This window comes from Bufo bufo, unplaced genomic scaffold (genome assembly GCF_905171765.1).
Source record: "Bufo bufo unplaced genomic scaffold, aBufBuf1.1, whole genome shotgun sequence".
In the NCBI taxonomy this organism is placed as follows: Eukaryota; Metazoa; Chordata; class Amphibia; order Anura; family Bufonidae; genus Bufo; species Bufo bufo.
In genome coordinates, this window is record NW_024400354.1 from 187089 (window position 1) to 198722 (window position 11634).

Below are 11634 nucleotides of genomic sequence, written 5' to 3' on the forward strand. Positions count from 1 at the left end.
TTATATAATATTCCCACTGTTAATATAGTGATTAGAACTGTATACTGAACTGGTTATATGTATGTTTACTTACAGTTCCACCAAACCACAAATTATAATTCCGTATTGCAATCCAAATTGCATACAATCCAAACAAATTGCATACAAATGCGAACTGCTCATACCAGATCATAAGCAAGTGTATAGAGCAAACTGCAAACCAAGTAGAGTAAGTGAACTATTAGTTAGACCTCGGATATACCTCTCAGAGAGATCATAAAGTGCTTAAATAACTTAAAGTGAGCGTACAGATACTCAAGAGAGAAATATATCCACCAGCTTATGATGAATGACAAGATTGTCATTCATCATCTTATGCATACCACCATTTTGTAATATCTTTTCAACACGTGAATCAGTTTGCCTCAGTTCCGCCTCTATTCCGCTTTGGATTCGGACGGAAAAAAAGCTGCTTTCAGCCTTTTGGTGTCCATCTGACGGAACTGACCCAAACAGACCCGTTCCAGCACACAATGTAAGTCAATGGGGACGGAACAGTTTTCTATGACACAATCTGGCACAATAGAAAACGGATCCGTCCTCCATTGACTTTCAATGGTGATCAAGACGGATCAGTTTTGGCTATGTTAAAGAGAATAGAAACGGATCCGCACCAAACATGATAGTGAAAGTAGCCTTCTATTTATCCAAAAAGAAGAATTGATTGTAGAGGCCATGGATTGTTCAGGCAGTTCATATCACAGAAAATGGTCATGGGTGGAGCTATGCAAATTTCTATTTGGCTTTCCTGGTACTCCTTTGGAGGGACTGTTCCTCACACAAACAAATATCACCAATTGCTGCTGCTGTTGAGTGCAGGGACGATTCCTGGGAGTCAGAGCGACCAATCTCTGATCACTTCTAAGCCTACTCAATGCCAATGTGGGTCTGCAGCTTGACTCTCTGCTTCCTAACCAGGAAAAGATCTAGGACACCACCACTGCCACGGAAGACTTACACAAGGGTCTAATTTTGATCTTTGCTAAGGAAGCTGGAGAAATCTACATAGCTCCACCCATTTGTACAGCTAATTCGAGAAATCTGCATAGCTTCATCAACCCAAATCTACTTGAAAGACCATGATTTCTGTTCATTAGCATGAAGGACTGCGTTGTGTCAGACATTGTTTTGTGATCAGGGAATACTGTATAATAAGACAATCCTCGTCTTGGCCTGATACTTCTAGGTCCTGATCAACTTTTAAGGATGTTCCTTAACCCAGTAAGAACATTCCTTTGAAGAACACTGAGGAACATTGCTTAGAAAGACCAAGAACTTTATGAAGAATTTCCTCCAAGAAGCTTCTCTCATCAAATAAAAAGTCTGTGTTGTGTGTCGTCTCCATGATATAAATGGTGATTGGGGGAGAAGAGGTCGGAGGAGATGCTCTGTGTCTTTAGTAGTTTAGCTCTTTTGCTATTTGTTTAAAAGCTTTTTAGCAACTGCTGAGAAGCCCCAGAAGCTTGTGAAAGAATAGAAAAATACACATATCAACAATATTGTGAGTTATTGTTTATCATCTTTTTGTAAGTAGGCTGATTTCTTCTTATATTTTAGGAGAATGATGGATGTTTTCTATTGCGTTACAGGTTCAGATCTTGGTGGGTTTTTATTCTCTGTTCTACAGTAGCTCTATAGCATATTGGGTCTCCACTATGGAGCTGTAGGTTCAGGTTTCAGTGGGTGTTCCCTGTGTATTCTATATTTCAAGACTCTAATCTGTACGCTTCTCGGTCTTTTGGTTAAGATCAAGTGTAGTATCTGTTCTTATACTGTACTTCTTGGTCTTGCCAGAGTGTCTCTGGGTACCCAATTCCTCGGCCTGGGAGAGGGGTGCCCGTTTATAGCCGGTACCTTACCTCCCTGCCACTATTGGGGATAGGATTAGTCCCAGTGACTTCAGGACGGCGATCGACTTCAGGATGGGAGTGACCATTCGTTCTTCAGGGACCGGCGACTACCGGGTCAAAAATGGATTCCGAATTGACATTGCAGAGGAGAAGAGAGGAAAGTTTACCCTGGAATATCTTGTACACGAGGTACTGTTTAAATTTCTAAAAGTGAGTCGAGAGGATATTTTGTGCTTGCAAGACCCGAAAAAAGGAAGTTATACTCTAGTTTTAACTAGTTCACCTGCTTGTCACAATTTACTTCTCTACCTGAAAGGCTATGAAAATGACCCTGTTTTGGATGGTCTAACATTTACTTTGTTATATAATGACGATGTTCCCTTAGTGATTTATTTGCATAACCCGTATGTGGCATTTGAAAATATTTGCTTATTCCTGAGACAATACTGCGAAGAGATACATTTTTCTCATAAAGTATTGAACTCAGAGCGCCTCTGGACCGGGAAGTACAAATTCTATGTCAGATTTAAAGCTGATGTTTCATGTGCAGGCGGTATGAGGTATCCTCCTTTGAATTTCTCAATCGGAAGAGATAATGGCTTTCTCTTCTTTCCCGGTAACCCGTTGTTCTGTCGAAGATGCAGAGTGTACGGGCATACGTTGGAAAGCTGTAGAGACACTAAAGTAAGATGTACAAAGTGTAACAGAGAAGGTCATCTGTACAAGACTTGTACTTACTTGCCAGTGTGTAATGTATGTGGTCATGAGGGTCATGAGTTCAGAGAATGTGTGTTGAATGTGAAACACAAGCCAAAAGTGAAAACTTATGCTGAAGCAACAAGAGCAGAGGCTCCGGTCCCTGGGAGATACCAGAAGAATGTGGCTGGTGTTCTTCCTAAGGAAGGAGAAGGCGGAAAGGAGGATTTGGTGCAGGATGTGGCTAGGGATGAGCGAACCCGAACTGTATAGTTCGGGTTCGTACCGAATTTTGGGGTGTCCGTGACACGGACCCGAACCCGAACATTTTCGTAAAAGTCCGGGTTCGGTGTTCGGCGCTTTCTTGGCGCTTTTTGAAAGGCTGCAAAGCAGCCAATCAACAAGCGTCATACTACTTGGCCCAAGAGGACATCACAGCCATGCCTACTATTGGCATGGCTGTGATTGGCCAGTGCACCATGTGACCCAGCCTCTATTTAAGCTGGAGTCACGTAGCGCCGCACGTCACTCTGCTATGATCAGTATAGCGAGAGGTTGCAGCTGCGACGTTAGGGCGAGATTAGGCAGATTAACTCCTCCAAAAGACTTAATTCTGTGATCGATCTGCAGCTGTGGATCATTGAAGTGCTATTATTGACTTGCTCACTTTTTTGAGGCTGCCCAGAGCGTTTTTAGATCACTTTTTTTCTGGGGTGATCGGCGGCCATTTTGTGACTTGTGGTGCGCCAGCACGAACTATCACCAAGTGTATTTAACCATCGATAGTGTGGTTATTTTGTGCTATATCCTACATCAGCTGCAGGCCGAGCCTGTGTCACCGAAGTGCATTTAACCATCAACAGTCTGGTTATTTTTTGGCCATATACTACATCAGCTGCAGGCTGAGCCTGTGTCACCCAAGTGCATTTAACCATCAACAGTCTGATTATTTTTTGGCCATATACTACATCAGCTGCAGGCTGAGCCTGTGTCACCCAAGTGCATTTAACCATCAACAGTGTGGTTATTTTTTGGCCATATATTACATCAGGGGCAAGTTGAGCCTGTCACCCAGCGCCTAAAAAATAGACCTGACATTTCTATTCAACCAAATCTGCACAGTTTTAGCTGGTCAAGTTATTTGTAGTGACCGTAAAAGCAGACTTTTTGTTCTGGGTTGAAAAAGCATTCCGAAATTTGCCATTCTGAAAATAACTAGTTTGTGGTATTTGAGGCCTACTTGAAATCTATCCCAAAAAGAAAATCTTACATTGAAGGTATTGATAGTGTCATTCAGAAAAACCTAAGACACACGCTAGCGTGCTGATAGAAGTGTCATTCTGTGATTAAACCTATAACTGTCACACAGCGCAAAAAAAAAAACAGGTCTCACATCTCTATTCAACCAAATCTGCACAGTTTTAGCTGGTCAAGTTATTTGTAGTGACCGTAAAAGCAGACTTTTTGTTCTGGGTTGAAAAAGCATTCCCAAATTTGCCATTCTGAAAATAACTAGTTTGTGGTATTTGAGGCCTACTTGAAATCTATCCCAAAAAGAAAATCTTACATTGAAGGTATTGATAGTGTCATTCAGAAAAACCTAAGACACACGCTAGCGTGCTGATAGAAGTGTCATTCTGTGATTAAACCTATAACTGTCACACAGCGCAAAAAAAAACAGGTCTCACATCTCTATTCAACCAAATCTGCACAGTTTTAGCTGGTCAAGTTATTTGTAGTGACCGTAAAAGCAGACTTTTTGTTCTGGGTTGAAAAAGCATTCCGAAATTTGCCATTCTGAAAATAACTAGTTTGTGGTATTTGAGGCCTACTTGAAATCTATCCCAAAAAGAAAATCTTACATTGAAGGTATTGATAGTGTCATTCAGAAAAACCTAAGACACACGCTAGCGTGCTGATAGAAGTGTCATTCTGTGATTAAACCTATAACTGTCACACAGCGCAAAAAAAAACAGGTCTCACATCTCTATTCAACCAAATCTGCACAGTTTTAGCTGGTCAAGTTATTTGTAGTGACCGTAAAAGCAGACTTTTTGTTCTGGGTTGAAAAAGCATTCCCAAATTTGCCATTCTCAAAATAACTAGTTTGTGGTATTTGAGGCCTACTTGAAATCTATCCCAAAAAGAAAATCTTACATTGAAGGTATTGATAGTGTCATTCAGAAAAACCTAAGACACACGCTAGCGTGCTGATAGAAGTGTCATTCTGTGATTAAACCTATAACTGTCACACAGCGCAAAAAAAAAACAGGTCTCACATCTCTATTCAACCAAATCTGCACAGTTTTAGCTGGTCAAGTTATTTGTAGTGACCGTCAAAGCAGACTTTTTGTTCTGGGTTGAAAAAGCATTCCCAAATTTGCCATTCTCAAAATTGTGGTGAACGGGAACAATGAGGAAAACATCTAATAAGGGACGAGGACGCGGACGTGGACATGGTCGTGGTGGTGTTAGTGGACCCTCTGGTGCTGGGAGAGGACGTGGCCGTTCTGCCACAGCCACACGTCCTAGTGAACCAACTACCTCAGGTCCCAGTAGCCGCCAGAATTTACAGGGATATTTGGTGGGGCCCAATGCCGTTCTAAGGATGGTAAGGCCTGAGCAGGTACAGGCATTAGTCAATTGGGTGGCCGACAGTGCATCCAGCACGTTCACATTATCTCCCACCCAGTCTTCTGCAGAAAGCGCACAGATGGCGCATGAAAACCAAGCCCATCAGTCTGTCACATCACCCCCATGCATATCAGGGAAACTGTCTGAGCCTCAAGTTATGCAGCAGTCTCTTATGCTTTTTGAAGACTCTGCTGCCAGGGTTTTCCAAGGGCATCCACCTAGCCCTTCACCAGGGGTGGAAGAGATAGAATGCACTAACGCACAACCACTTATGTTTCCTGATGATGAGGACATGGGAATACCACCTCAGCACGTCTCTGATGATGACGAAACACAGGTGCCAACTGCTGCGTCTTTCTGCAGTGTGCAGACTGAACAGGAGGTAAGGGGTCAAGACTGGGTGGAAGACGATGCAGGGGACGATGAGGTCCTAGACCCCACATGGAATGAAGGTCGTGCCACTGACTTTCAGAGTTCGGAGGAAGAGGCAGTGGTGAGACCGAGCCAACAGCGTAGCAAAAGAGGGAGCAGTGGGCAAAATCAGAACACCCGCCACCAAGAGACTCCGCCTGCTACTGACCGCCGCCATCTGGGACCGAGCACCCCAAAGGCAGCTTCAAGGAGTTCCCTGGCATGGCACTTCTTCAAACAATGTGCTGACGACAAGACCCGAGTGGTTTGCACGCTGTGCCATCAGAGCCTGAAGCGAGGCATTAACGTTCTGAACCTTAGCACAACCTGCATGACCAGGCACCTGCATGCAAAGCATGAACTGCAGTGGAGTAAACACCTTAAAAACAAGGAAGTCACTCAGGCTCCCCCTGCTACCGCTTCTGCTGCTGCCGCCTCGGCCTCTTCTGCTGCTGCCGCCGCCTCGGCCTCTTCTGCTGCTGCTGCCGTCGCCTCGGCCTCTTCCTCTGCCTCTGGAGGAACGTTGGCACCTGCCGCCCAGCAAACATGGGATGTACCACCAACACCACCACCTGCGTCACCAAGCATCTCAACCATGTCACACGGCAGCGTTCAGCTCTCCATCTCACAAACATTTGAGAGAAAGCGTAAATTCCCACCTAGCCACCCTCGATCCCTGGCCCTGAATGCCAGCATTTCTAAACTACTGGCCTATGAAATGCTGTCATTTAGGCTGGTGGACACACACAGCTTCAAACAGCTCATGTCACTTGCTGTCCCACAGTATGTTGTTCCCAGCCGCCACTACTTCTCTAAGAGAGCCGTGCCTTCCCTGCACAAACAAGTGTCCGATAAAATCAAGTGTTCACTGCGCAACGCCATCTGTGGCAAGGTCCACCTAACCACAGATACGTGGACCAGTAAGCACGGCCAGGGACGCTATATCTCCCTAACTGCACACTGAGTAAATGTAGTGGCGGCTGGGCCCCAGGCGGAGAGCTATTTGGCGCACGTCCTTCCGCCGCCAAGGATCGCAGGGCAACATTCTTTGCCTCCTGTCTCCTCCTCCTCCTACTCAGCTTCCTCCTCCTCTTCTTCCACCTGCTCATCCAGTCAGCCACACACCTTCACCACAAACTTCAGCACAGCCCGGGGTAAACGTCAGCAGGCCATTCTGAAACTTATATGTTTGGGGGACAGGCCCCACACCGCACAGGAGTTGTGGCGGGGTATAGAACAACAGACCGACGAGTGGTTGCTGCCGGTGAGCCTCAAGCCCGGCCTGGTGGTGTGCGATAATGGGCGAAATCTCGTTGCAGCTCTGGGACTAGCCGGTTTGACGCACATCCCTTGCCTGGCGCATGTGCTGAATTTGGTGGTGCAGAAGTTCATTCGCAACTACCCCAACATGTCAGAGCTGCTGCATAAAGTGCGGGCCGTCTGTTCGCGCTTCCGGCGTTCACACCCTTCCGCTGCTCGCCTGTCTGCGCTACAGCGTAACTTCGGCCTTCCCGCTCACCGCCTCATATGCGACGTGCTCACCAGGTGGAACTCCACCTTGCATATGCTGGACAGACTGTGCGAGCAGCAGCAGGCCATAGTGGAGTTTGAGCTGCAGCACGCACGGGTCAGTCGCACTGCGGATCAGACCCACTTCACCACCAATGACTGGGCCTCCATGCGAGACCTGTGTGCCCTGTTGCGCTGTTTCGAGTACTCCACCAACATGGCCAGTGGCGATGACGCCGTTATCAGCGTTACAATACCACTTCTATGTCTCCTTGAGAAAACACTTAGGGCGATGATGGAAGAGGAGGTGGCCCAGGAGGAAGAGGAGGAAGAGGGGTCATTTTTAGCACTTTCAGGCCAGTCTCTTCAAAGTGACTCAGAGGGAGGTTTTTTGCAACACCAGAGGCCAGGTACAAATGTGGCCAGACAGGGCCCACTACTGGAGGACGAGGAGGACGAGGATGAGGAGGAGGTGGAGGAGGATGAGGATGAGGATGAGGATGAAGCATGTTCACAGCGGGGTGGCACCCAAAGCAGCTCGGGCCCATCACTGGTGCGTAGCTGGGGGGAAACACAGGACAATGACGATACGCCTCCCACAGAGGACAGCTTGTCCTTACCTCTGGGCAGCCTGGCACACATGAGCGACTACATGCTGCAGTGCCTGCGCAACGACAGCAGAGTTGCCCACATTTTAACGTGTGCAGACTACTGGGTTGCCACCCTGCTGGATCCCCGGTACAAAGACAATGTGCCCACCTTACTTCCTACACTGAAGCGTGATAGGAAGATGCGCGAGTACAAGCGCACGTTGGTAGACGCGCTACTGAGAGCATTCCCAAATGTCACAGGGGAACCAGTGGAAGCCCAAGGCGAAGGCAGAGGAGGAGCAAGAGGTCGCCAACGCAGCTGTGTCACGGCCAGCTCCTCTGAGGGCAGGGTTAGCATGGCAGAGATGTGGAAAAGTTTTGTCACCACGCCACAGCTAACTGCACCACCTCCTGATACGGAACGTGTTAGCAGGAGGCAACATTTCACTAACATGGTGGAACAGTACCTGTGCACACCCCTCCACGTACTGACTGATGGTTCGGCCCCATTCAACTTCTGGGTCTCCAAATTGTCCACGTGGCCAGAGCTAGCCTTTTATGCCTTGGAGGTGCTGGCCTGCCCAGCGGCCAGCGTTTTGTCTGAACGTGTATTCAGCACGGCAGGGGGCGTCATTACAGACAAACGCAGCCGCCTGTCTACAGCCAATGTGGACAAGCTGACGTTCATAAAAATGAACCAGGCATGGATCCCACAGGACCTGTCCATCCCTTGTGCAAATTAGATATTAACTACCTCCCCTTAACAATATATTATTCTACTCCAGGGCACTTCCTCATTCAATACTATTTTTAATTTCATTTTACCATTATATTGTGGGGCCTGGGCCTAAATGTGTGACAGTGGCCTGTTCCAGTGGTGGGTGACGTGAAGCCTGATTCTCTGCTATGACATTAAGACAGATTCTGTGCTGACATAAGGCCAGATTCTCTGTTACGGGACCTCTCTCCTCTGCCTGGGTGCCTGGGCCTAAATGTGTGACAGTGGCCTGTTCCAGTGGTGGGTGACGTGATGCCTGATTCTCTGCTATGACATGAAGACAGATTCTGTGCTGACATAAGGCCAGATTCTCTGTTACAGGACCTCTCTCCTCTGTCTGGGTGCCGGGGCCTAAATGTGTGACAGTGGCCTGTTCCAGTGGTGGGTGACGTGAAGCTTGATTCTCTGCTATGACATGAAGACAGATTCTGCGCTGACATAAGGCCAGATTCTCTGTTACGGGACCTCTCTCCTCTGCCTGGGTGCCTGGGCCTAAATGTGTGACAGTGGCCTGTTCCAGTGGTGGGTGACATGAAGCCTGATTCTCTGCTATGACATTAAGACTGATTCTGCGCTGACATAAGGCCAGATTCTCTGTTACGGGACCTCTCTCCTCTGCCTGGGTGCCTGGGCCTAAATGTGTGACAGTGGCCTGTTCCAGTGGTGGGTGACATGATGCCTGATTCTCTGCTATGACATGAAGACAGATTCTGTGCTGACATAAGGCCAGATTCTCTGTTACAGGACCTCTCTCCTCTGTCTGGGTGCCGGGGCCTAAATGTGTGACAGTGGCCTGTTCCAGTGGTGGGTGACGTGAAGCTTGATTCTCTGCTATGACATGAAGACTGATTCTGCGCTGACATAAGGCCAGATTCTCTGTTACGGGACCTCTCTCCTCTGCCTGGGTGCCTGGGCCTAAATGTGTGACAGTGGCCTGTTCCAGTGGTGGGTGACGTGATGCCTGATTCTCTGCTATGACATGAAGACAGATTCTGTGCTGACATAAGGCCAGATTCTCTGTTACGGGACCTCTCTCCTCTGCCTGGGTGCCTGGGCCTAAATGTGTGACAGTGGCCTGTTCCAGTGGTGGGTGACGTGATGCCTGATTCTCTGCTATGACATGAAGACAGATTCTGTGCTGACATAAGGCCAGATTCTCTGTTACAGGACCTCTCTCCTCTGTCTGGGTGCCGGGGCCTAAATTTGTGACAGTGGCCTGTTCCAGTGGTGGATGCCGTGAAGCTTGATTCTCTGCTATGACATGAAGACTGATTCTGCGCTGACATAAGGCCAGATTCTCTGTTACGGGACCTCTCTCCTCTGCCTGGGTGCCTGGGCCTAAATGTGTGACAGTGGCCTGTTCCAGTGGTGGGTGATGTGATGCCTGATTCTCTGCTATGACATTAAGACAGATTCTGTGCTGACATAAGGCCAGATTCTCTGTTACGGGACCTCTCTCCTCTGCCTGGGTGCCTGGGCCTAAATGTGTGACAGTGGCCTGTTCCAGTGGTGGGTGACGTGATGCCTGATTCTCTGCTATGACATGAAGACTGATTCTGCACTGACATGAAGCCAGATTCTCTGCTATGGCATGAAGAGACTGATTCTCTGCTGACATGAAGCCAGATTCTTTGCTATGGCATGAAGAGACTGATTCTCTGCTGACGTGAAGCCAGATTCTCTGCTATGGGACCTCTGTCCAATTGATATTGGTTCATTTTTATTTTTTTAATTTTAATTTTAATTCATTTCCCTATCCACATTTGTTTGCAGGGGATTTACCTACATGTTGCTGCCTTTTGCAGCCCTCTAGCTCTTTCCTGGGCTGTTTTACAGCCTTTTTAGTGCCCAAAAGTTCGGGTCCCCATTGACTTCAATGGGGTTCGGGTTCGGGACGAAGTTCGGATCGGGTTCGGATCCCGAACCCGAACATTTCCGGGAAGTTCGGCCGAACTTCTCGAACCCGAACATCCAGGTGTTCGCTCAACTCTACTTACAGTTCCACCAAACCACAAATTCAAATTCCGTATTGCAATCCAAATTGCATACAATCCAAACAAATTGCATACAAATGCAAACTGCTCATACCAGATCATAAGCAAGTGTATAGAGCAAACTTCAAACCAAGTAGAGTAAGTGAACTATTAGTTAGACCTCAGCTATACCTCTCAGAGAGATCATAAAGTGCTTAAATAACTTAAAGTGAGCGTACAGATACTCAAGAGAGAAATATATCCACCAGTTTATGATGAATGACAAGATTGTCATTCATCATCTTATGCATACCACCATTTTGTGATATCTTTTCAACACGTGCATCAGTTTGCCTCAGTTCCGCCTCTATTCCGCTTTGGATTCGGACAAAAAAAAAGCTGCTTGCAGCGTTTTGGTGTCCATCTGACAGAACTGAGCCAAACTGACCCGTTCCAGCACACAATGTAAGTCAATGGGAACGGAACGGTTTTCTATGACACAATCTGACACAATAGATAACGGATCCGTCCTCCATTGGCTTTCAATGGTGTTCAAGACGGATCCGTTTTGGCTATGTTAAAGATCATAGAAACGGATCCGCACCAAACATGAGAGTGAAAGTAGCCAAAGGAAATGCCTTCTATTTTTTCTAAAAAGAAGAATTGATTGTAGAGGGCATGGATTGTTCAAGCAGTTCATATCACAGAGAATGATCATATTGCTGAGAATGGTCATGGGTGGAGCTATGCAAATTTCTATTTGGCTTTCCTGGTACTTCTTTGGAGGGACTGTTCCTCCAAAGAAACAAATATCACTCATTGCTGCTGCTGTTGAGTGCAGGGCCGATCCCTGGGAGTCCGAGCGACCAATCTCTGATCACTTCTAAGCCTACTCAATGCCAATGTGGGTCTGCAGCTTGACTCTCTGCTTCCCAACCAGGAAAAGATCTAGGACACCACCATTGCCACGGAAGACTTACACAAGGGTCTAATTTTGATCTTTGCTAAGGAAGCTGGAGAAATCTACATAGCTCCACCCATTTGTACAGCTAATTAGAGAAATCTGCATAGCTTCATCAAACCCAAATCTACTTGAAAGACCATGATTTCTGTTGATTAGCATGAAGGACTGCGTTGTGTCAGACATTGTTGTG

General features: G+C 47.0%; 1 pseudogene; it reads left to right on the plus strand.

The window, feature by feature from the left end:
• Positions 1–1761: 1761 nt before the first annotated feature.
• LOC120984103 lies at positions 1762–1909 on the plus strand (annotated as a pseudogene).
• The last annotated feature ends 9725 nt before the right edge of the window (positions 1910–11634 follow it).